This window comes from Thalassophryne amazonica, chromosome 2, assembly GCF_902500255.1.
Source record: "Thalassophryne amazonica chromosome 2, fThaAma1.1, whole genome shotgun sequence".
In the NCBI taxonomy this organism is placed as follows: Eukaryota; Metazoa; Chordata; class Actinopteri; order Batrachoidiformes; family Batrachoididae; genus Thalassophryne; species Thalassophryne amazonica.
The window spans coordinates 153377845-153404102 of NC_047104.1; the positions used below are offsets into that span (position 1 = coordinate 153377845).

General features: G+C 41.1%; 1 long non-coding RNA gene across 1 annotated transcript; it reads right to left on the reverse strand.

Annotated features, from left to right (window-relative positions):
- Positions 1–1361: 1361 nt before the first annotated feature.
- LOC117503250 lies at positions 1362–12897 on the reverse strand. The gene is made up of 3 exons (XR_004558530.1): positions 12885–12897; positions 3785–3790; positions 1362–1527 (listed from the first exon to the last, which is right to left on the reverse strand). It is a non-coding gene; the product is annotated as an uncharacterized LOC117503250 (long non-coding RNA).
- Between the last annotated feature and the right edge of the window lie 13361 nt (positions 12898–26258).

Below are 26258 nucleotides of genomic sequence, written 5' to 3' on the forward strand. Positions count from 1 at the left end.
CCATACACCCTGCAAATTTTCCTCAGATTTCACAATTTTCATTTCACAGCCCTGAATTACAGTCCCAAATCAAGTGAATTTGAAGACTCTGGCAGTAATAGGACTGTCCTTGTTGGGAAGGTGTAGTGACACTGACCCACAACAGGGGGCGTTAATGAACGGACAATGGATGAGCCAAAAAGTAACAATTTAATGTTGTGAATTGCACAACAGAATACAGACAATGACAATAGAGGAGTACAGTCAATTGTATACAAGGTGACGTGTGGGCAGGCTCGAGGATAGAAGACGTCTGTCCAGAGAAGAGCCGGATCCCACACGGCTTCCACCGCCAGCGGATCTGAAGAACACCGGAGCCGCCAAGTCCCGAGTCCCAGGTGGCCACCGTCTCCAGCTGTCAGACCAGGTACTGCTGGCAGAAACAGAAACAGTTAGTGATGGGTGTGTGAAGACACACCCAGTAATCGTCCCTTGATTAGTTCCTCCGGGAGGGAGAACCTCCACCTCCAGAAACAGTTTCACCTGTGCAGCTATTGTTGGTCTCTTTCCTGGATGGAGTGAGAGGCGAAGAACATCGCCCTCCCACTATCCTCCAATCCAGCTTCAGACAGAGCCCGCAGGAACACGGCTGCACACAGAATAATGTTTTAATCTCAATATAAACGCAGAGAAGGTTACCTTGATTGGTAGCTGATTTCTCGGCGAGGAGGTCGAGTTGCAGTCTGGCCTTTATAGTGATGGTGATGAGTGACAGCTGGTGCTGATAAGTGACAGCTGTCACTCCCAGCGGCTCTGATCCCCTCTCGTGCTTGGAGCCCGCACTCCAAGCAGGGCACCATCTGGTGGTGGTGGGCCAGCAGTACCTCCTCTTCAGCGGCCCACACAACAGTCCTTATGCCAAGCATAGACAGACGGACACATGCAAAGTCTTTGCAATTCCTGATGACCATCGGGTAAAAACTAAGAAATGACATGTACGACGTACTTAAGTATTCACACCCTTTGCTCAATACTTTGTTGATGCACCTTTGGCAGCAATTACAGCCTGAAGTCTTCTGGAATATGATGCCACATGCTTAGTGCACCTATCTTCAAGAGCACTCTGGAGCAGGTTTACATCCAGGATGTCTCTGTACATTGCTGCATTCATCTTTCCTTCAATCCTGACTAGTCTCCACGTTCCTACCCCTGAAAAACATCCCCACAGCATGATGCCTGGCATATTATTTTTTTAAAATTTGCAACAACCTCAAAAAACTTTTGAGGAAAAAACAATTTCATTCATTTTGAAATAAGGTTGTAACATAAAAAATGTGGAGAAAGTGCAGCGATGTGAATACTTTCAGAATGCACTGTATATAGAATATGGATTTCTAGAATATGGAAATGAATTTTTGTCAGGAAGAAGCCCAACATGCTGCTGCCCTTGAGGAAGAACTGCTTTGTCTGGCTGCTGCCATCCTGCAGCAGAAGAGAAGGGGAAAAAAAAGGAAGACAAGGATGACTGTTTGGGTCAGAGAGTGTCTGCTGCAGAGGAAAGACTGTAGTCAACATGAGAATCTCCTGCTGCAGTTACATGATAGATGCAAACGTTTGTGGAAAAATGAATTCACAGATATTTTGAACATATTCAAAATTTCTATGTGACAAAAAACTGTTTGCAAACTGCAAAACCCACATTTTGCTACGTTCGTCAGTATTTGCCGCTCTTTGAGAGTCTAGCTTTAGTAAGTTTGCCTCTGCACACCAGCATAATGGATTTCAAATGAAACTATTAGGATGTGCTTGTAATAAAAATATTACATTAACTACTTATGAATTAGAGACATTTGATGAAATTGTCTTTTAATTTTCAGAGCTTGTATGCAAAGTATGTCATATTGTACTTACTGACCCTGCAAAATTTATGTTCATATAGATGCACATTCCTGAACCACGCAGCAGGTGTCAGTGTTCACAAGGTGGCTGGAGAGCTTATGTCCTTTTTTCACGTACCGCTTAACAGTGCTCGAAACTCAGGTTTTCGGACCAGTATTTCAAGTTAGCGCTCAGTAATTTGCAGTATGGATTAAAATAAATTAATACATTTCTGAACACTGTTTGGACTTGCAGGAACAAAAGGTTTTGGCACCAGAGCTGCACAGACTTTTGATAATTCCAATTTTACTTTTCAGTTATCACGTATATTTCTGGTCATATTTGCTAACACACACGCTGTCCATCAGGTTTCTCCTCCAGCTGCTTGCTGCTTAACTCTGCTCACTGCTAACTCCCTATCTAGGTAATATTACATAAGTAAAAGGAAAGTTATTACTGGGATTAATCTGGTGCATCAAATATTACAATGAACAATCAATTCATCCATGTGATGCGCCCTTTTTAATTTTCTGAGTTACAAGATGGCAGTATTTATTCCGAGTTATTGTCTGTTCAACCTTGCTGTAGGTGATATTTTTACTGTCCAAACCCTCCACTTTTACATTCTGCATTTCAACTGCACAGAAGCAGTGAAGAAGCAAAGTGCTGAAAAAAATTTTAAAAAATGTATCACAATCCAGAAAATACTTATGTATAGGACTGTAAGTCCTTTTCATACAGGTTTCTAGCAACTGTTACAAAACTGACAAAATAATGCCAAAAGAATGTTCTCTTTTTCATGACTGTCAGTGCCATAATTTCATTCTGACACTTGAAACCCCCAGAATATAATCTATGACAGAGAACAATTCAAATGCTGAGTATTTAAACTATTTTAAAGATTTTTTGTGTAAAAGTGCAGAGAAAAATATATCTTTGCTTTGTAGGTGACATCTTTGTATTGGTTATAAAGCAACAAAAGGCATTCACCTTCACCTGTACAGGAACACAGGACAACAGAAGAAGAGGCAGGTCAATGCTGAATATCATGCAGAGATTTATTCTTGACACTACAGCTCAATTTGCTGTTCTTTTTTTTTCAGATTTTAGTGCCAACATTGGAGTGTATCTCCACTGACATTTTTCTCTGCACAAAACATTTAAAATACATCCAATAGATGAAAAGAGTTGACTTGCTCATTTTGAAATGGATGCCTGCAACACATTTCAAAAAAGCTGGGACAGTGGTATGTTTACCACTGTGTTACATCACCTTTCCTTCTAACAACACTCAATAAGCGTTTGGGAACTGAGGAGACTAATTGTTGAAGCTTTGTGGAATTCTTTCACATTCTTGCTTGATGTACGACTTCAGTTGTTCAACAGTCCTTGTCTCTGTTGTCGTATTTTATGCTTCATAATGCTCCACACATTTTCAATGGGCAACAGGTCTGGACTGTTGTTGTAACACGTGCAGAATGTGGCTTGGCATTGTCTTGCTACTACAGACTTAAAAATGTCTCAGGAAGAAGAAATTTATATTTTGTTCGTGATCCAGAAATGGGACCAGGAATCATAAAATGAATGAATTTGTGCTAAATATGATAGTGTTGACCATCTTAAGGCCCATTCACACCAGGGTTACAACCACCCTGCCACAGGTTCAAGACAAAATGTCACAGGTGTGTGCCACATTCGATCTACTGTCACAGTTAAAAATAAGTGTTGGTAATATGTGGTGGGGTGAAAATCACTTATATAACGTATCCTGAATATTTTTAAAATACATGCAGCGACTCCTGCAGTTCTAGAATGCTGATATTGGTTGATATTGGTGAGCCACAGTGGGACCATCTCTGTGGCTCACTGTGCCACAGAGGTGCACATGTGGGTGGCTGGCATGGTGAGGGTGAAGAGGAAAAAAAACAAAACACTGATTTCGAGTGGAATGGCTTAAAAAGAATAAATCAAAATGAACAGCTCTGCTGCTGAAATTTGGAAAGCTTTGCGTGTGTGTGAGGGCCGCATTTGTAGCCCAACACAATGTAGCAACAACACAATGTAGGAGTTGTCTTGGTTCAGTCACATGGTGCATGCAGACACTCAAATGCCAGTATATGGTTATTTTAAACAGCATACTAAAGGTTTATTTAGTAAATGCTGTACAAAGTTACATGAAGTGCACTGGTTATGATTTAGGTGCTTCTGTTGGTGAGTTAAGATTTAGGGACCTTGACTCGCTGATGGTGCTGTGATCTTTGCAGAATCAATGGATACACTGATTGCAGCACTTGGGAAGCTGAATGAGGAGTCAGCGTGTCGGGTTTGTGATTGACTTGACTTATCTTGTGTCTCTGGTAGAACCTGACCGATATGGATTTTTTGAGGCAGATGCCGATAACGATATTTGGATGAAAAAAATGCCGATAATCAATAAATTGGCTGATTTGCCGATAGCCGATAAATCAGCCGATAGTGAATTTGAATGTTTCAACCTCTTAGCAGTAAACGAAAGTTTTTCACGCTAGAAATAAGGTCTACACAACGTGGGCTTAATAAAAAGCGTGACCGACGCAATGAAGCACATTTGACACATTACTACATAAACTGAGTTAATCAAACTGAGTTGAACTGAAACGGGAGAAATGTGGGGTGAATGTAATCACAAAGTTATTACAAACAACATCTTATAAACAACAACACTTATAAACTTACTTGTATGCTTTTGTCAGCCAATCAGTGCAGTGTGACGGCAAACTACGGGGGCCGGTGATGAACACATTTAAGCAGGGGTGTAAGCAGCTCTCAGTTGAATGGAGTCAGAGCTCCATCTACTGGACAACCGGTGCAAGGACATTTTACATTGCCAACACAAACATTATTTCAGTAACTGTTCTGTTTATGAGAAATTATCAGCGTTCTATCGGCAAAATTTCGGCCGATAGTGAGTACTTTGAAAAGGGCTTATATCGGCCGATAATATCGGCTGGGCTCTAGTCTCTGGGTCTTCTGCATTTGAGATTGAGAGATGCTTGGAAAGAAGTTATGGAGTCATGAGGTCAATGGACAGTAGTGTTTGGGGATATTCATGTTTTTGCAGGACAACAAAAGTCGAAGTCTTTAGGGTCCCCGTGCTGCCTGGCTTGCTGTATGGTTGTGAGACTGAAACATTAACCAGTGACGTAAGGCGAAGACTGCATATCCTTGGGTACTGCTGGTATGAATTTGAATCAAACGAGTGGTTACGTAGGGAGACTGGGATGAGGAGCACTTGCATTGTGAGGGAGCATCCACTTCAACAGTTTGCCATGGAGCACTTTTTTTGTGCATGATGCAGCATGCAGTTGCCCAAGTGTTGAAGTGGCTGAAGGTGATGACCATGAGTCACCTGGCTGTGGTTGTTTTAGAAATGTGGGGATGCACCGGCTGTCTGCCTCTGTGGTTGTCACTAAGGACCCCAGCTGGCTCTGTGGTGTCACGGATGCAACCAAGTGCATATACCATCACGTTCATCCAGACTTGACTTGGAAGTTTCATTAGTGCTACTTGGAACACGCACGTTTAGCAAACTATTGTAGACCTGACAGTCTGCTTTATTTTATCTTGAGTGATCCAACAGTCTGTTTTATCTTACCTCAGGCTTGCAGTTGTGCCAAAGGTTAGGTGGCGTAGAGAAGACAAAAGACAACCTTCACGAACCAGAGTCCAAACAGCGTGAGACCTCACCATGTGCTTGTTGCATCAATGGTAATTGAAATTACATTTGGTATTTGCATTCTATCAGTTTTGATGACTAATATCCTCATATCAACTATTAGATTAACTTGCTGTTTTGTTTCTTTTCTAGGTAGTAAGAGCATTGGTGTTTGTGTTATCTCCTTGGGTGTGCAGTTGGTCTGATCAGCCATCTATCTATCTATCTATCTATCTATCTATCTATCTATCTATCTATCTATCTATCTATCTATCTATCTATCTATCTATCTATCTATCTATCTATCTATCTATCTATCTATCTATCTATCTATCTATCTATCTATCTATCTATCTATCTATCTATCTATCTATCTATCTATCTATCTATCTATCTATCTATCTATCTATCTATCTATCTATCTACACTGAAAAAAATTTGTAGTGATATTTACTTTAAAAAACCTAGGAAAGTTTTTTCACTCAAAAATTCCAAGTAAATTTTACAAGGAGAATTCTTCAGTAAATTTTACTTGCACATATTAGTTTTTCTAAAAGAATAACTCAAGTAACATTTACTAGCAATTATCAACTGAATATTTTCATTGAATTTTACTGTGTCTTTATTCATAAAAAGTAAAACTTGTCAGCTGTTCCCCTTGTTTTCACTCAAGGTTGCCACAGCAGATCCAATTTGGATCTGCATGTTGATTTGGCACAAATTCTATACTGGATGCCCTTCCTGACGCACCTCCACATTACATGGAGAAATGTGGCAGGGCTGGGGTTTGAACCAGGAACCATCTGCACTGAAACCAAGTGCACTAACCACTTGGCCATACAGGTTTATTGTCTTTGTACAAGTACAATGAAATGGGGAGAACATGCAAACTCCACACAGAAAGGCCACAGCTGGGAATTGATCCCATGACTTTCTTAGTGTGAGGCACCAGTGCTAACCACTAAGTCACTGTGCTCCCCGAGACAGAAAATATAAATAAATATAAAAGTGAATAAGAGATGGAGTGAGAATAAACAGTTGTTGCATTAGAACTATGTAGAGTTGACATCTCTAAGCTGACCTTATTGCACATAACCGTACTGCATACAGCCATTATTGCACAGAATTTCACGTCATAAATATTGCACTGTGATGGACCTATCTATAAGGTTGGAGGGATTGTCTTCTGAGTGTGAGATGTTTATCTCGGGTCCTGTTTTTTAGTCTGTTTTGCACACTTTTATTGCCCTGCAGCGCCTGCCTGAGAGTAGCAGTTTGAAGAGTTGTGCAGGGTGGGATGCGTCCTTCAGGATGGTATTTGTTTTCTTGAAGCAGTGGGACTTGTAGAGCTCCTCTAGGGAGAGAAGAGCGCAACTGATGATTTTCTGGGCTGACATGATGACCCTCTGGAGCACTGTCTTCTCTCCTGCAATGCAGCCAGTGAACCACACAGAGGTACTCTCTCTATGGAACACCAGCAGCCTCTCTGCCATGTTGTTGTTCTCAAGAAGTGGACCCACTGCTGTGCCTTCTTCATCTGAGCTGTGGTGTTTGCTTTCCATGTCATGTGATCCCCCAGGTGCCATCCCAGAAACCCGAAGACTGAAAGCCTCTGCACGCTGACCCCCTGGATGAATCAATCAATCAATCAATTTTTTTATATAGCGCCAAATCACAACAAACAGTTGCCCCAAGGCGCTTTATATTGTAAGGCAAAGCCATACAATAATTATGTAAAACCCCAACGGTCAAAACGACCCCCTGTGAGCAAGCACTTGGCTACAGTGGGAAGGAAAAACTCCCTTTTAACAGGAAGAAACCTCCAGCAGAACCAGGCTCAGGGAGGGGCAGTCTTCTGCTGGGACTGGTTGGGGCTGAGGGAGAGAACCAGGAAAAAGACATGCTGTGGAGGGGAGCAGAGATCAATCACTAATGATTAAATGCAGAGTGGTGCATACAGAGCAAAAAGAGAAAGAAACACTCAGTGCATCATGGGAACCCCCCAGCAGTCTACGTCTATAGCAGCATAACTAAGGGATGGTTCAGGGTCACCTGATCCAGCCCTAACTATAAGCTTTAGCAAAAAGGAAAGTTTTAAGCCTAATCTTAAAAGTAGAGAGGGTGTCTGTCTCCCTGATCTGAATTGGGAGCTGGTTCCACAGGAGAGGAGCCTGAAAGATGAAGGCTCTGCCTCCCATTCTACTCTTACAAACCCTAGGAACTACAAGTAAGCCTGCAGTCTGAGAGCGAAGCGCTCTATTGGGGTGATATGGTACTACGAGGTCCCTAAGATAAGATGGGACCTGATTATTCAAAACCTTATAAGTAAGAAAAAGAATTTTAAATTCTATTCTAGAATTAACAGGAAGCCAATGAAGAGAGGCCAATATGGGTGAGATATGCTCTCTCCTTCTAGTCCCCGTCAGTACTCTAGCTGCAGCATTTTGAATTAACTGAAGGCTTTTTAGGGAACTTTTAGGACAACCTGATAATAATGAATTACAATAGTCCAGCCTAGAGGAAATAAATGCATGAATTAGTTTTTCAGCATCACTCTGAGACAAGACCTTTCTGATTTTAGAGATATTGCGTAAATGCAAAAAAGCAGTCCTACATATTTGTTTAATATGCGCTTTGAATGACATATCCTGATCAAAAATGACTCCAAGATTTCTCACAGTATTACTAGAGGTCAGGGTAATGCCATCCACAGTAAGGATCTGGTTAGACACCATGTTTCTAAGATTTGTGGGGCCAAGTACAATAACTTCAGTTTTATCTGAGTTTAAAAGCAGGAAATTAGAGGTCATCCATGTCTTTATGTCTGTAAGACAATCCTGCAGTTTAGGTAATTGGTGTGTGTCCTCTGGCTTCATGGATAGATAAAGCTGGGTATCATCTGCGTAACAATGAAAATTTAAGCAATACCGTCTAATAATACTGCCTAAGGGAAGCATGTATAAAGTGAATAAAATTGGTCCTAGCACAGAACCTTGTGGAACTCCATAATTAACTTTAGTCTGTGAAGAAGATTCCCCATTTACATGAACAAATTGTAATCTATTAGACAAATATGATTCAAACCACCGCAGCACAGTGCCTTTAATACCTATGGCATGCTCTAATCTCTGTAATAAAATGTTATGGTCAACAGTATCAAAAGCAGCACTGAGGTCTAACAGAACAAGCACAGAGATGAGTCCACTGTCCGAGGCCATAAGAAGATCATTTGTAACCTTCACTAATGCTGTTTCTGTACTATGATGAATTCTAAACCCTGACTGAAACTCTTCAAATAGACCATTCCTCTGCAGATGATCAGTTAGCTGTTTTACAACTACCCTTTCAAGAATTTTTGAGAGAAAAGGAAGGTTGGAGATTGGCCTATAATTAGCTAAGATAGATGAATGTGGGCTGAGGTTCCAGCCTGTTCTTCCTGAAGTCCACAATGATTTCTTTCATTTTGTGGTGTTCAGGTCTAGGTTATTGTCAGTGCATCATGAAGTTAAGGTCCTCACCTCACCTCCATATGTGGATTCATCTCCTCCCATTATTAGGCTAACCATGGTTGTTTTGCCCACACATTTCACCGTGTTGTTGCTTGGGTGGGTTGGGGGTGCAGTCATGGGTGTAGAGAGTGTAGAAGAGGGGGCTTAGTACACGTCCTTGTGGTGCACCAGTGTGAAGGCTCAGTGCTGAAGAAATGTAGGAGCCCATGCTTACTCTCTGTGAGCAGTCAGTCAGGAAGTCTTTTAACCAGAGGCAGGTGGAGTGATGGACAGTTTGGAGACCAGTCTGGATGGGATGATGGCATTGAAGGCCAAGCTGTAGTCTATGAAAAGGAGCCTGGCACAGCTCCTCTGTTATTCCTCTAAGCAAATTGGTGGATGAGGTTGAAAGGCTGGAGAGGATGTGACTTCCCACCAGTTTCTCGAAATGCTTCATGATGACTGGAGTGAGAGCTACTGGACAGAAGCCATTTAGACCATTTATGGTGGTGTTTTTGGGGACAGGAATAATGGTTGAGGGCTTCGGGGGGGGGGGGGGGGTGACAGCCTGGATAAAGACTGGTTGAAGATCATTGTGAGCACATCCATTCCATGTTATTTCTTAGTTTTTTTTTAAATATTTAATATATTCAGAAAAATCTAAGAAGCAAATACTTTTTCGCTTTGTCATTATGGGGTATTGTGTGTAGAATTTTGAGGAAAAAAATGAGTTTCATCCATTTTGTAATAAAGCTGAATGTGTCATTCACATGGGCCTCATCTCTCTATGAAAAGCGAAAAATAGCACCCCCACATGGTGTGCCTCTGTTCCTGCATGTACACCTTGGCTACTTGGTGCACAGCTCTGTGCACAGAAATACTGATTTGTGTGCTTGTTTCAGAAACACAGCATTAGCTGCATGTAAACGGCACTTGTATTTTGACATGAAGTGAACCGTGTTGGTGCCGTGCGGTGGTTATGTGAGGACGGGCACAGTGGGCAGATCACCTGCAGCACCGACTGCCATTGTGCTGGGGTTTGATATATTCCTGTGTCCCTCAGACAAGAAGCAGCCGTTTGTTTGGGTGATAGATCCGCAGCCGTAGCATCCTTGCCTTAGCGGTGACCCATCTGTCGCTTCCAGGCTGGATGATACTGTATCAGAGTCACGCTGAAGGTCACCAGTGATGGGACGGGAAGTAGCAGCAATCCATTCTGAGGCAGGACGCTGGTTTAACAAGGCCAAAGTCTGGAGTGGGAGAGAAAAGAACAACGAGCAACCCAAAGCATTCTGTCCAAAAAGACAGATGGCTTCTGATCCATCAGCCACTGAGACTTGAACAAGTTTAATCACAAACAGCCTTGAGAACTTTCACAAGGATTTTTGTGGAATTAATTAAAGGAAACTGAAGTTCCAACAATGGTTTATTTTTTCTTTGAATTCTACAATGAAAGTCTTGCACAAAGGCTACAGTTTGTGTTTTGATTCTATCCAGACCCCTGGTGCCCCAGGATGGAGGCTTTCCAGCTCGGTCCTCCCTAACAAGATCAGACCCGGCCCTGATAGATTCTATTACCCCCCACTCTATTACATTACATCTCCATTTATGAACCTTAAGCAGCTCTGAGCACGGCCTGGGCTTCGACCTTGTCAAAGAGGAGAAACTGTGAGCCAGATAGAGAACAAGGGCGAGAGAGCGGGGAAAGAAAATAACTCAGAGACAGGCCGAAGTGATGGGAGCGCGCACGTGGAGATGGAAAGAGCTGGAGGACGGAGGAGGGGAGCAAAAGGAAAATAGAAAATCAATAAAAGCAGGGGGATGAAGATTGAAGGATGATGTGGATTTGGGGGAGGAGGTGAAGTTTGAGTGAGATTACAGAGTAGCTCAGAAGGTGCGGATGGTGATGACCAAACCTAAAAACATAAAGCCGATGTGAGACAGTGGGACAGGATGTCAAATCCCAGGGGGAACCAGCTCATCTCCTGAGATGTTTGGGAGGCAGTGGGGGCGGGGATCATCACGTTCTGAGGTTTGTCACGGACGGGTTAAGTCATGCTCTGTTATTGAGACCTGTCCATGTTCTTCCACCTCCACTCTGAAAAGAAAAGAAAAAACAAAACGTGTCTGGAAACGGCAGTTCTGACAGTCCATCTGATTCATACACAAGATAAGACTTGTTTTTTTTTTTTCATTTTCAAACTGACATAATGCTACAAAGAAAACTTTGGCCATTACTCAGAGTTCTGTGTCCTTGGCTATTGTGTTGAATTCATTTCCTCAACAAAAGCCCATTTTTTTTCCATGAACAAAAAGGGGGGAAAAAACAGCTCATTCTTATTACTCACTCACTCTTTCATATCCACAGGGTCACAGGAACCCGAGCGCCTTCACAGCATGCGATTAAAGGAATGAAAATACCCTTTGCTTTTTTTTTTTTTTTGCAGGACTAAACGTAAAACTCGAAACCATCAGAAAAGTGCAAAGAGCCACCAATGACAAACCTGCAGCAAAAGATAATTAATTTGGCATTTTCACAAGTAGTAGCAGATGAAAGCGCCAGTTTCAGGAGTTCACACAGCACAGTTGGTGGTCGTTTGTGCCCGTTTGTTAAAGTTCTGATCTAAATCTGTTGCAGTGCTTCTGCTCACAGAAACATCATGATTTGATTTGAGTTTTCTTGTGGACCATACTGTTATGATGTCACATACAGTAGTGTTCAGAATAATAGTAGTGCTATGTGACTAAAAAGATTAATCCAATTTTTGAGTATATTTCTTATTGTTACATGGGAAACAAGGTACCAGTAGATTCAGTAGATTCTCACAAATCCAACAAGACCAAGCATTCATGATATGCACACTCTTAAGGCTATGAAATTGGGCTATTAATAAAAAAAAGTAGAAAAGGGGGTGTTCACAATAATAGTAGTGTGGCATTCAGTCAGTGAGTTCATCAATTCTGTGGAACAAACAGGTGTGAATCAGGTGTCCCCTATTTAAGGATGAAGCCAGCACCTGTTGAACATGCTGTTCTCTTTGAAAGCCTGAGGAAAATGGGACGTTCAAGACATTGTTCAGAAGAACAGCGTAGTTTGATTAAAAAGTTGATTGGAGAGGGGAAAACTTATACGCAGGTGCAAAAAATTATAGGCTGATCATCTACAATGATCTCCAATGATTTACAATGGACAAAAAAAACAGAGACGCGTGGAAGAAAACGGAAAGCAACCATCAAAATGGATAGAAGAATAACCAGAATGGCAAAGGCTCACCCATTGATCAGCTCCAGGATGATCAAAGACAGTCTGGAGTTACCTGTAAGTGCTGTGACAGTTAGAAGACGCCTGTGTGAAGCTAATTTATTTGCAAGAATCCCCCGCAAAGTCCCTCTGTTAAATAAAAGACATGTGCAGAAGAGGTTACAATTTGCCAAAGAACACATCAACTGGCCTAAAGAGAAATGGGGGAATATTTTGTGGACTGATGAGAGTAAAATTGTTCTTTTTGGGTCCAAGGGCCGCAGACAGTTTGTGAGACGACCCCCAAACTCTGAATTCAAGCCACAGTTCCTCGCAGATGTGAAGAAATCATGAAAAGCTGTGGTTATACAACTAAATACTAGTTTAGTGATTCTCAGGATTGCTAATAAAGCAGTTTGAACATAATAGTTTTGTTTGTAGCGTCAACAGCAGATGCTACTATTATTGTGAACACCCCCTTTTCTACTTTTTTTTAATAATAGCCCAATTTCATAGCCTTAAGAGTGTGCATATCATGAATGCTTGGTCTTGTTGGATTTGTGAGAATCTACTGAATCTACTGGTACCTTGTTTCCCATGTAACAATAAGAAATATACTCAAAACCTGGATTAATCTTTTTAGTCACATAGTACTACGATTATTCTGAACACTACTGTATGACTGAATGTTACTGAGTTATGGGGTAAAAAAAGGTACATTTTACTTCGTACAGGGGTCACACGTTTAAGTTGCTCCAGTTTTGGTAAAAAGTGATACAAATTATTAGTTGAGGTAACAGAATTAATGAATAGAATACTTTTGACCATGCTGAATGTTTGGTCTGAAAATGGTCAAACAAGATCAATGTTTATTAGATTCTCTAACAAATGTTCCTGTCATGACCCAGTCCTGTTGGACCCAGCTGTTACTATTTTGACCTCTTTTTCCACATTTGTGTTCTGAGCTTTTTGTATTTTTTTAATCATGCCATGTATCTTAGTCATGCTTCAGCTGGTCTTGTTTCTTGTTCTTGTCAGGTTTTCATGTTAGCTTTGGTTTTGTTTTTGTCAATTAACCTTGTATTTGTTCTCTCTTGGTCACTTAGTTCTTCCAGTCTTAGTTTGATTCTGTTTACTTCATTTCTTGTATTATGCTTTGGTCACTGGTTCAGTTTTCTTTAGAGCATCTTGTATTCATAGCTTAGTTCTGTTTATCACATTTTTGTATTATGCTTTAGTCACAGGTTTTGGTTATTATTTATCTTCAAGTGTTTCTTCTGATTGTGTTCTGTTTGTCACTTATTGCTCATCAGTTAGTTCATTTTATTTATTGCACTATTCTGTAGTCACCAGTTTTGTTTATCTGCTGTTCTCATTTCTGTTGTACTTTTATATCGGGTTTTGCTTTCTGTTAATTAGTCACTTCCTGTTGAGCTTTGCTTCAGTATTGATTTTCTGATCAGTTCTCATGTAGTTTTTCTTTTGTACTTATTATATGTTGATTTGCTTTACGTTCCCATGATTCTTGCTCTGTCCTGGTCCCCTAGTATCGTATTCTGTTTTTACTGTGTTCTCACGTCATCCTCATGTTTGTGTTCATTCCACTTCCTGCACCCGCCTCATGTCTTTGTCTCCCACACTTTGTCTGTTTGCATTTTCATTCACTCCCACTCTTGCACCTGCTCACGCATCTTTGTATCTGACATCACTCCACTTTGTGCACTCCCTTCCCCATTATCTTTCCCATGCTTAACCTTTGTCTTCCCTGGTCACTCCCCCTTCCAGAACCTTCACCGACACCTGTGTCTTGTTCCACTAATTACATCACCAGTTATATAAGCCCTCACAGTCTCACAGTCCCTCGCTTGATTGTTGAATGTATTTCACTTTCCAGCTTTCACGTCCTGCCCTGTTTTGCTTGTTGATCTGCCTGCCGGTATTTGACCTTGTTTTGCCTTTGACCACGTTTTTTTGTCTCTGCCTCTGATTGCCAACACTCCGTATATTTTGACCTCAGCCTGTTTATTCGACCAAGCCTCAGCCTTACGTCTGTCTGTACCTTTGCTTCACTACTGGACCATCTGTGTACCGAATCTCTGCCTGTTACTATCATTAAACCTTATTGTAACTGCATCTGTTGTGAGAGTTCGCATTTGTGTCCACTCGATTTGTGCCACGCCCTGATAGTTCCTGTGTAATGTCAGAACTAAAGATCGTGCAAACTATTTCAGAATCATATTAAGTCGTAGTTAATCCATACTATAATTTTTTTTTATATTTATGGTTCAACAAATAATGGGTATACTTTTGAATATGACTGGAGCCTTTTTATATACTGACCCCTTGCTAATCCTTCATTGACCCCTTATCTGGCTATAGGTACCACCCTGGGATGCATATCATGCATAGTAAATATTAACTAGGGACACACGGCTAGTAAATTATAGGTGGTGTGTTTCACCACTTTCTGTGGTCTGGCCCTAGACCTATCCTTGGAAAGAAATATACACAACATGAAACTCACAAAAATCCAGAAAAAGTGGAGAAAAACAATGATCGTTTTAATAACTATTATTGATTACCCAATAGAGGAGTTGCTGTGACTTTACATAATACGCACACAAATTAGTTTTGAAAATCTAGTGGCTCGCCTGTGATCTTTGACAACCCCCTAGGGGAGTCCCAGGCCCCAGGTTGGGAACCAGGGATTTAGACATTAAAAATGGACATGTTTCAGTCTCTCCTGGGTGCGGGGTGAACATACATTGGTTATTTTCATGCCCGACACCCATGTTGCATTCATTTGTGTGTTCATGGGGGTGTAAAAATGAGGTGTGGTCATTGTTATTATGAGGCAGCATAAAATCACTGTGCCACAGACCAACAAATGCCTGGTCTAGAGTTGGGCGCAGAAGGGTTTTTGTTATGCATTATTTACAACCCAGTCTCACAGCATGTCGTGATTCAGCAGCACAAAATATACATTAATCTATTGGTTCGTCATATTGTCATGAAAACTGCAAAATTTTCATCATCGCAGCACACATTGATTCTAATTAATTCCGTGATGGCTGCACGTAATTAAAAGTGCAGCGGGGGTTTGGGGTGGTTATGGTTAGGGTTGGGGGCAGGAGTAGAGTTAGAAATAGTGATTTAAAAAAGAAACCCTGTCACAAAAAAATCTGAATCATTTCGTGATGGGAGGACGAAAAAAAAAACACGTGAGACTGGGCTGTTATTTACATACACCAAACACACAGGTGTGTGGACAATGCACACACACTGTGCCTGTGCACACAGTGATGTGCACTAGTGCCATTGTACTACAATGGAGCTGAACTGAAAATAAAAATAAATTCTATAAGAATACAAACTAATGGGGTAAAACAAAACTTTAACAATTCTGGTTTGTACAGTATTTTTATGAAGGTTTATTACTTTCTGGCAAGACAGTAGAGGTGGGCGGATCGATCCTAATATCGATAATATCGATGCCAACGCTGGTATTGATACTGAACGATCCGCTTGTAAAAAGATCGATACTCAAGCTTTTTTTCTCTCTGCACACACTGACTGCTGCACACGCAGATTCATCAAAATCCCTTGTATTGTGGTTTGTCAGCCCTCTACCTCAGGAGATTTTGTTTTAAGTTGTGTTGAGTGATATTTTTTTGAACAAAAATGTTAATTGTGATAATAAAGTATTCTGTTGTCACATGTAATGTTTGCCAAAATTCTATCCTACGTCTTTTGGATCCTTTGCATCTATGAAGCTTAAATCTGAAAAAGTATTGGTATCGTTTCGATATCGGCGATACTGGGCCTGTATTTACCTGGTATCGGATCAATACCAAAATTCCAGGTATCACCCACCTCTACAAGACAGCCGACAGCACCAAGATGAGGCTGGCCACAGAGTCCGGATTGCCGGCTGGCTTTGTCTTGTGGGATGTGAAGAAGATCGGTGTTTGGAGGAAGATGATGAGAAGAAGGTGTAATATTTTGACACTTATAAACTGTTGCACATTACAGTAGACATAACAGAAAGCCTACCAGCACCTCTAGGTCTGTGTTACAATGAGTGTCCTACCGATATCACCACCACCACCACCACCACTACTACTACTACTACTACTACCACTGCCACTACTACAATAATAACAGTGAAAAGTTTATGTATTTTTCATAACTAAAACATTGTTCAATATGTCAATATCACTTTGACCGTCCTAATTTTACTACTATAATGCTGCAATATTTGGAATTGAGGAGCCATATAATAAAAGAATCTTCAATAAATAAATAATTAAACTTTTTCATGCCAAGATTGCATCAGATGGCTCCAAATTTGATTCAGTATTTAAAATTTTCCTTGACACTTCAAAGCAGGTGCTCTTTCCACACTGTGCATTTCGGATTTAACACTGCTTGGTCATATCACACCTCTTTTCATGCTCAAAACTCTGGATAGCAGCCATTTACAACTACAACACTTGAAGTCTGCACTGAGTGTAAACGCAGTACTTGTAAAATAGAAAGCTTTCTGCTGTTGTCTGAGTATGAAGACGGGTTGCGAGTCAGTCGACCTTGTTGCTGCATGAATGAATATGACAGAATATGAGAGAGGAGCCAAAACGTCTAAAACAAATTAAGCAGATGCAACTTCAGTGCTCTGCCTGAGCTGATACAAAGATCGATTCATTTCTGAATTCTTCAGCCTGCTCAGTATTCAGAGATGCTGTATGTCCCTTGTTCACAAATACAGACAAACGTTACCACAGCAGACTTCACACGAGACGTGTGGCAACTGCAGCGAGTGCTGGTTTTCATTTCGGCATCCATGTTAACAGGTTACCGTGTGCATTACTGTCAAGTGCACAGTTTAGAAATAGAAATTGGGGGGGACAAAGTGCGAGGCCCACAGGGCTGAAACCCATAGGCCGGGGGTCTGGGGGCCGCTTTAGGCCCCCAGAAGCCAACGGTTTCTAGATAAGCTCAGATGCATTCTGAGCATCCAGAACAGTAATTTTAATGTTTTGAGAAGACCATAAAGTGGACACCATTTGACTTATGCAGTTTGAAACTGTGGATATAAGTACTTTATTCTGAGAATAGCCAGCATTGATTTTATTAACATCCTGGTGTAAATAAGGTATCACCGCATGTGTAGAACTCAAAAAGAATGATAGGTTGAGTTTTCATTCAAAAAAAAACAACTGCAATGTGGTAAAATATATTCATAAATATGAAAGAAGAGGCTCTTAATAATTATTAACTATCGCATACTGTATTTTTTTCTCAAGATTTGTTTTTGCATAAGTTTGAAAAACCAACAGATCATAAGTTTAGGATAAATTACTTCTCATGAATTTAATTTTTGAAGTGGCACTAATGACAACACTCATACTGAACATAATTTCACTTGCATAGACTGATTTTGGAGATCAATCAATAATTGCAGATGGGCTTTCTGAGGTCCCAGATAGCTTTTCTGATTTCCTTTTCTAACTTTCAGAATTTAGTAAATTAGCATATGGTCCATTGATACTTATGTCTAGAGACTACACCCTAGAGGCAACTATTTTTGGTGTCAAATCTGGGCAAATGCAGTCCCAGAAAATTCCAAATGTGACAAACAAGAAACAGGTGTAAACAAGTCAATGCTGCTAAAACACAAACTTGCAGAAACAAAGATACTGTTCTGAAATGGTTTGCACATAAGACAGGCATAGCATGTTTCAAGTACAAACATATATGTCAGAAAGTGGGGGAGACATACCATATTCTGTCCCCCCCGGTTGAAAAGGTGTCCCCCCATCCCCCACCAAATTGCGCCCCTGTCTGAATGAAAAGTGTGTCCCAAATGTGCCGCCACGTTTTTCCATAGATTTGGAGTGCTCCTTGTTTCTCACAGGGCAAAAAACGAGAAATGATGTGTAGGCAGTCGTATTTACATCTGAATGGCAAGAATGAATAGCTGACACCTTTGTGTCACAGGTATGAAAAATAAAAGTCATTTTTAAAAACCATTTCATTGGTTGAACAAGAGCAATCAGAGATTTCTGACATCCCCCAAGAGTTGATGAGGATTCACATCGTGACCTGGACTTTACCTGGATCCGGATTCCACAACACAATGCAATAAGTGCACACTGATCCAGAATGGCCCGATCACGATGTTGCAATCTGATATTTAATTCACAAGCTGAAACAAAATAGTGTCTTCCTGATCTTGGTGATATCGTACCCGTGAAGTAGTTTTGAAGCAATCCTCAAAAGTCTACAAAGTTAAATCCTGATCCAGAATCTGGATCTGGATCCAGATCACCCCCAAAATTTAATGGAGTCTTCTAAAGCCTATAACGCCAATGTGTGGTGAAAATTTGGCAAAAATCTGTTAAGACGTTTTGGCGTAATCCTCAAAATCCTTTTAGTAACAAGCAAGATAATCACATGACTCATATCTGCTTAAAGCATGTCATGTTCTCCATTAAGTTGTGCCGCTACATTTCCACGTAATCACCTTTCCTTTCCACACCAATTTTTGAAGAAATCTCCTCTCAGCACCAGCGGCATCTTTCTGCTTTCACCTCTGCATCATTAGTGTAACGTGACCCACCCCCCGCCCGGTAAATATCTTCTCTTCGTTGAAATGAGCTGTGATTTTGAAGACATTTAAAAAAGTAAACCGACTTCTTCGTGTTGACTTCGTGTTGACTTTTCTGAGTGCTCCGCTAGCACAGCACTGCTGCTAGTTGTGGAGGACTGAGCATTTTATTAAAAATGTTTGGAATAATTATGGCTCACTGTGTACTTAACTGTCCAAATGTATCCTCTCAGATGTCTGTGTGACAGTATTTAGGTGAAGTGAAGCTTTTGTGTTATTTAATTTGATATGTTAGCGAGGTTAGGCAATGCTCTCGATTTACCGATCAATCTACGTTCCAATCCTCACCTATGGTCATGAGATTTGGCTCATGACCGAAAGAACGAGATCGCGAGTACAAGCGGCCGAGATGAGTTTCCTCCGCAGGGTGGCTGGGCACTCCCTTAGAGATAGGGTGAGGAGCTCGGCCACTCAGGAGGAGCTCAGAGTCGAGCCGCTGCTCCTCCATGTCGAAAGGAGTCAGTTGAGGTGGCTCGGGCATCTTTTCCGGATGCCGCCTGGACGCCTCGCTGGAGAGGTGTTCCGGGCATGTCCCACTGGGGAAGACCCAGGACACGCTGGAGGGATTACATCTCTTGGTTGGCTTGGGAACGCCTTGGGGTGTGGGTGGATCGGGAGGTCTGGGCGGCTTTGCTTGAGCTGCTGCCCCCGCGACCCGACTCCGGATAAAGTGGAAGAAAATGTTAGCGAGGTTAGCCACGGGTTATCACTTTTAGCAGCTATTGGTATCTTGATGACTTTAGGTCATTAATCAGTGTTTAACGATATAATTCCTTCTTTATGTTTTCTAATGCCATATACCAACACAGGGCAGAGTAGCTACCTAAACTCTGTAAGTGAGATAGAGTATCTCGTAAATAGTTTTATATCCTCATTGAGGACAACTTTGGATGCTGTAGCTCCTCTGAAAAAGAGAGCCTTAAATCAGAAGTGCCTGACTCTGTGGTATAACTCACACGCTCGCAGCTTAAAGCAGATAACCCGTAAGTTGGAGAGGAAATGGTGTCTCACTAATTTAGAAGATCTTCACTTAGCCTGGAAAAAGAGTCTGTTGCTCTATAAAAAAAAAGCCCTCCGTAAAGCTAGGACATCTTACTACTCATCACTAATTGAAGAAAATAAGAACAACTCCAGGTTTCTTTTCAGCACTGTAGCCAGGCTGACAAAGAGTCAGAGCTCTATTGAGCCGAATATTCCTTTAACTTTAACTAGTAATGACTTCATGACTTTCTTTGCTAATAAAATTTTAACTATTACACAAAAAATTACTCATAACCATCCCAAAGACATATCGTTCTCTTTGGCTGCTTTCAGTGATGCCGGTATTTGGTTAGACTCTTTCTCTCCAATTGTTCTGTCTGAGTTATTTTCATTAGTTACTTCCTCCAAACCATCAACATGTCTATTAGACCCCATTCCTACCAGGCTGCTCAAGGAAGCCCTACCATTAATTAATGCTTCGATCTTAAATATGATCAATCTATCTTCATTAGTTGGCTATGTACCACAGGCTTTTAAGGTGGCAGTAATTAAACCATTACTTAAAAAGCCATCACTTGATCCAGCTATCTTAGCTAATTATAGGCCAATCTCCAACCTTCCTTTTCTCTCAAAAATTCTTGAAAGGGTAGTTGTAAAACAGCTAACTGATCATCTGCAGAGGAATGGTTTATTTGAAGAGTTTCAGTCAGGGTTTAGAATTCATCATAGTACAGAAACAGCATTAGTGAAGGTTACAAATGATCTTCTTATGGCCTCAGACAGTGGACTCATCTCTGTGCTTGTTCTGTTAGACCTCAGTGCTGCTTTTGATACTGTTGACCATAAAATTTTATTACAGAGATTAGAGCATGCCATAGGTATTAAAGGCACTGCGCTGCGGTGGTTTGAATCATATTTATCTAATAAATTACAATTTATTCATGTAAATGGGGAATCTTCTTCACAGACTAAGGTTAATTATGGAGTTCCACAAGGTTCTGTGCTAGGACCAATTTTATTCACTTTATACATGCTTCCCTTAGGCAGTATTATTAGACAGTATTGCTTAAATTTTCATTGTTACGCAGATGATACCCAGCTTTATCTATCCATGAAGCCAGAGGACACACACCAATTAGCTAAACTGCAGGACTGTCTTACAGACATAAAGACATGGATGACCTCTAATGTCTTGCTTTTAAACTCAGATAAAACTGAAGTTATTGTACTTGGCCCCACAAATCTTAGAAACATGGTGTCTAACCAGATCCTTACTCTGGATGGCATTACCCTGACCTCTAGTAATACTGTGAGAAATCTTGGAGTCATTTTTGATCAGGATATGTCATTCAATGCACATATTAAACAAATATGTAGGACTCCTTTTTTGCATTTGCGCAATATCTCTAAAATTAGAAAGGTCTTGTCTCAGAGTGATGCTGAAAAACTAATTCATGCATTTATTTCCTCTAGGCTGGACTATTGTAATTCATTTTTATCAGGTTGTCCTAAAAGTTCCCTGAAAGCCTTCAGTTAATTCAAAATGCTGCAGCTAGAGTACTGACGGGGACTAGAAGGAGAGAGCATATCTCACCCATACTGACCTCTCTTCATTGGCTTCCTGTTAATTCTAGAATAGAATTTAAAATTCTTCTTCTTACTTATAAGGTTTTGAATAATCAGGTCCCATCTTATCTTAGGGACCTCATAGTACCATATCACCCCAATAGAGCACTTCGCTCTCAGACTGCAGGCTTACTTGTAGTTCCTAGAGTTTTTAAGAGTAGAATGGGAGGCAGAGCCTTCAGCTTTCAGGCTCCTCTCCTGTGGAACCAGCTCCCAATTCGGATCAGGGAGACAGACACCCTCTCTACTTTTAAGATTAGGCTTAAAACTTTCCTTTTTGCTAAAGCTTACTGTTAGGGCTGGATCAGGTGACCCTGAACCATCCCTTAGTTATGCTGCTATAGACTTAGACTGCTGGGGGGTTCCCATGATGCACTGAGTGTTTCTTTCTCTTTTTGCTCTGTATGCACCACTCTGCATTTAATCATTAGTGATTGATCTCTGCTCCCCTCCACAGCATGTCTTTTTCCTGGTTCTCTCCCTCAGCCCCAACCAGTCCCAGCAAAAGACTGCCCCTCCCTGAGCCTGGTTCTGCTGGAGGTTTCTTCCTGTTAAAAGGGAGTTTTTCCTTCCCACTGTCGCCAAGTGCTTGCTCACAGGGGGTCGTTTTGACCGTTGAGGTTTTTCCGTAATTATTGTATGGCCTTGCCTTACAATATAAGGCACCTTGGGGCAACTGTTTGTTGTGATTTGGCGCTATATAAATAAAATTGATTTGATTTGATTTGTTTACTGAGGAAATGAGATGATCAGAATTTTTTTATACCCAACCCAAAGAAAAGCATTATGAAAACCACCACTCAGTCCCCAAAAATATGCGATAATAAAACACCTAATTTTGTTTAAAGGCTTAAATAATGATTAGCACTTTGTGCAGTGCAAGTCAGGAATTTTCTCTGAGTTGTTACTTTGATGTAACACTGGGATTCTGAACACTGACTCCTGAGCGTCTGTGCCACCACCTCTAAAACTATAATGGGGCTATTCCACAGAGCGCCGTTTATTCCTGTTTAATCCAAAATAGTAAATCAAGGCATGCTTTGAAGCATCAATTTCTTAATCCATCTTTGTCAATCTTGAACAAATTTGGTACACGCAGTACTTACAACAATCATCGCCACCAGATTTGAAATCAAGACCCAGTTTTTTGAAATGTTCAAAAATTGAATCCTGATTCTCAACATTGTTGATAGTACGTGGCAACTTCTGGGTATTCATAGTCTTAACGACTTCAGTCATGTTTGAACTTCTTTAAACAGGGTATTCGTAGTGACTACAGCTTGAAACTTGTTTTACTGTGTAACAATTTAAAGCCAAAGCAGCGTTTGTTGCGGTTTTTGCTCAAAGAGGTCAAGGGCGCAGCTCCTCTTTTTCAGGTGGGTTGCCAGGTCTATACTTTATAAGCCAGCCTGTTAGGAAGCAAGCTGAATCAAGGCGTTCGATCCCATTTTTGCACCTTTTTGGAGCGTGGGCGAGCGTAGTAGAATGGTTCCCGGTGGAATAGCCCTTTTAGGTGAGACTTTTAAAAGAAAAGACTTCCAATCTGAACCAAAATAGGCCTCCACAATGGATGAAGAACAGCAGGGGGATTCATAAATAATTTTTCATTTTCCAGAATAAATGAGGGTGCAGCAGCATCCATCATTGATGGTGATGTATTTCCACTCTCTCTGTCTGCACATTGATTGTTGTAACTGCTATTTAGTTCACATTTCATATATCACAGGGAAGCTTGTCAATGCTTGGCGCGTGCTTTACAATCGAATGCACCAACCCAGACACACCATCAGCATGCACTCATGTGGCTCCATAATAAGCCCATTATTCGCCAGAATTCTGCTTGGTAACCGGCGGAGGAATGTGCTTAAACCATTTTCTATACCTCTCTGTCTGTCTGTCTGTCCCCCTCATCCCTCCATGTGTGTCTCTCCGTTTCTGATGAGGACCTAATGAATATTTCCCTTTGAGTGCAGGAGTGTAAAACAAACACCAGCTCGGCTCTCTTTTCCCGGCTTCCTCTGAAGGATGTGAGATGCATGAAAAGCTTGTGAGACTGAAGAGCAGATACAGTATTTTGGCATCTGCTCTGCCCACCCTCTCCTCTCACCAAATCCCCTCTGCTCATCTTCCTCGACATGGCAAACACAGACAGACACCACTGCAAAAACATCTGAACCACCCAAACCAAGGAGACGCATTTTGTGAAGCAGCAAAATGGTTTTTGCAAACAAAAGCATGGGTTAAATCCTGCACAGGCACCACAATATCATTTTAAACATATTTTGAACGTATACCGATCCTGCACTGAGTATAGCCTTTAAATATGAAATTCATAATTTGATGTGGTGTTACAATGACATCTAGGAGGCTAGATGCAAGTGCACATTAATTTAATTACAGTGATGAGTGAGAAGACAACAGTAGATGCAAAAATGTGAAGTGGTGTTTTCATGGAAAGTCTGTGATGATCAAGGAGTCAAACCGTGATAAAACATACGTAAAGATACTATGTACAAGTCTCACCAAGCAAACAAGTCCATAGCAAATGCAGATTAATTCCAAAGCATTCAATAACTAATAGACAGGTGTGCACATACAGTGAGGTAAAAAAGTATTTAGTCAGAATCAGAATCAGAAGAAGTTTATTGCCATTGCCAGTGAACAGGATTCACAGACTAGGAATTTGCTTCGATATAATGGTGCAACATTAAGAAGAGATAAAATGCTAAGATAAAATATAACATATGTGTCAAAATAAGATAAAATATAAGATAAAAAAAAGAAATATGAAATATGAAAGGCTGTGTGCAACAGAAAAACAGAGAAACAGAAAAAACAGTGCAGTGGAAGGAGTGCAATTAAAAACCAAAGTACATTGTCTAAAGTGACCCGTGATAAAATGATAAAGTGACAGAGTTAAGGTTAAGGTGACTGAGTTATGAGGAGTTCATGAGTCTAACGGCAGAGGGGAAGAAACTGTTCTTATGGCGGGAGGTTCTGGTCCGGATGGACTCCTGCCCGAGGGGAGTGGTTTGAATAGACCGTGTGCAGGCTGAGAAGGGTCAGCTGTGATCCGACCTGCTCGGCCCAGAGTCCTGGAGACGTGCAGGTCGTGGAGAGATGGAGTCAGCCCCTGATTGTGCAAGTTCTCCTACTTAGAAAGATGAGAGAGGTCTGTAATTTTCATCATAGGTACACTTCAACTATGATAGACAAAATGAGAAAAAAAATCCAGGAAATCACATTGTAGGATTTTTAAAGAATTTATTTGTAAATTATGGTGGAAAATAAGTATTTGGTCAATAACAAACAAGCAAGATTTCTGGCTCTCACAGACCTGTAACTTCTTTTTAAGAAGCTCTTCTGTCCTCCACCTGTATTAATGGCATCTGTTGGAACTCATTATCTGTATAAAAGACCCCTATCCACAGCCTCAAACAGTCAGACTCCAAACTCAACCATGGCCAAGACCAAAGAGCTGTCGAAGGACACCAGGAAGAACATTGTAGATGTGCACCAGGTTGGGAAAAGTGAATCTACAATAGTCAAGCAGGTTGGTGTGAATAAATCAACTGTGGGAGCAATTGTAAGAAAATGGAAGACATACAAGACCATTGATAATCTCCCTTGATCCGTGGGGTCAAAATGATCATGAGAACGGTGAACAAAAATCTCAGAACTACATGGAGGGACCTGATGAATGACCTGCAGAGAACTGGGACCAAAGAAACAAAGGCTACACACTATGCAGAGAGGGACTCAAATCCTGCAGTGCCAGGCGTGTCCCCCTGCTTAAGCCAGTATGTGTCCAGGCCTGTCTGAAGTTTGCCAGAGAGCATATGGATGATCCAGAAGAGGATTGGGAGAATATCATGTGGTCAGATGAAACCAAAATAGAACATTTTGGTAAAAACTCAACTAGTCGTGTTTGGAGGAAGATGAATGCTGAGTTGCAATCCAAGAACAACATATCTACTGTGAAGCATGGGGGTGGAAACATCATGCTTTGGGGCTGTTTTTCTGCAAAGGGGACAGGACGACTGATCTGTGTTAAGGGAATAATGAATGGGGCCACATATCATGAGATTTTAAGACAAAACCTCCTTCCATCAGTGAGAGCATTGAAGATGCAACATGGCTGGGTCTTCCAGCATGACAATGATCCCAAACACACCACTTGGGCAATGAAGGAGTGGCTCCGTAAAAAGCATTTCAAGGTCCTGGAGTGGCCAAGCCAGTCTCCAGACCTCAACCCCATAGTAAGTTTGTGGAGGGAGTTGAAAGTCCATGTTGCCCAGCGACAGCCCCAAAACATCACTGCTCTAGAGGAGATCTGCATGGAAGAATGGGCCAAAATACCAGCTACAGTGTGTGCAAACCTGGTGAAGACTTACACGAAACGTTTGACCTCTGTCATTGCCAACAAAGATTATGTTATAAAGTATTGAGTTGAACTTTTATTATTGACCAAATACTTATTTTCCACCATAATTTACAAATAAATTCTTTAAAAATCCTACAATGTGATTTCCTGGAATTTTTTTTTCTCATTTTTGTCTCTCATAGTTGAAATGTACCAATGATGAAAATTACAGACCTCTCTCATCTTTCTAAGTAAGAACTTGCACAATCAGGAACAGCCTAAATACCCACTGTAACTGGTGCTCATGGTGCTCGTGCACAGCACAAAACATGAAGGAAAGT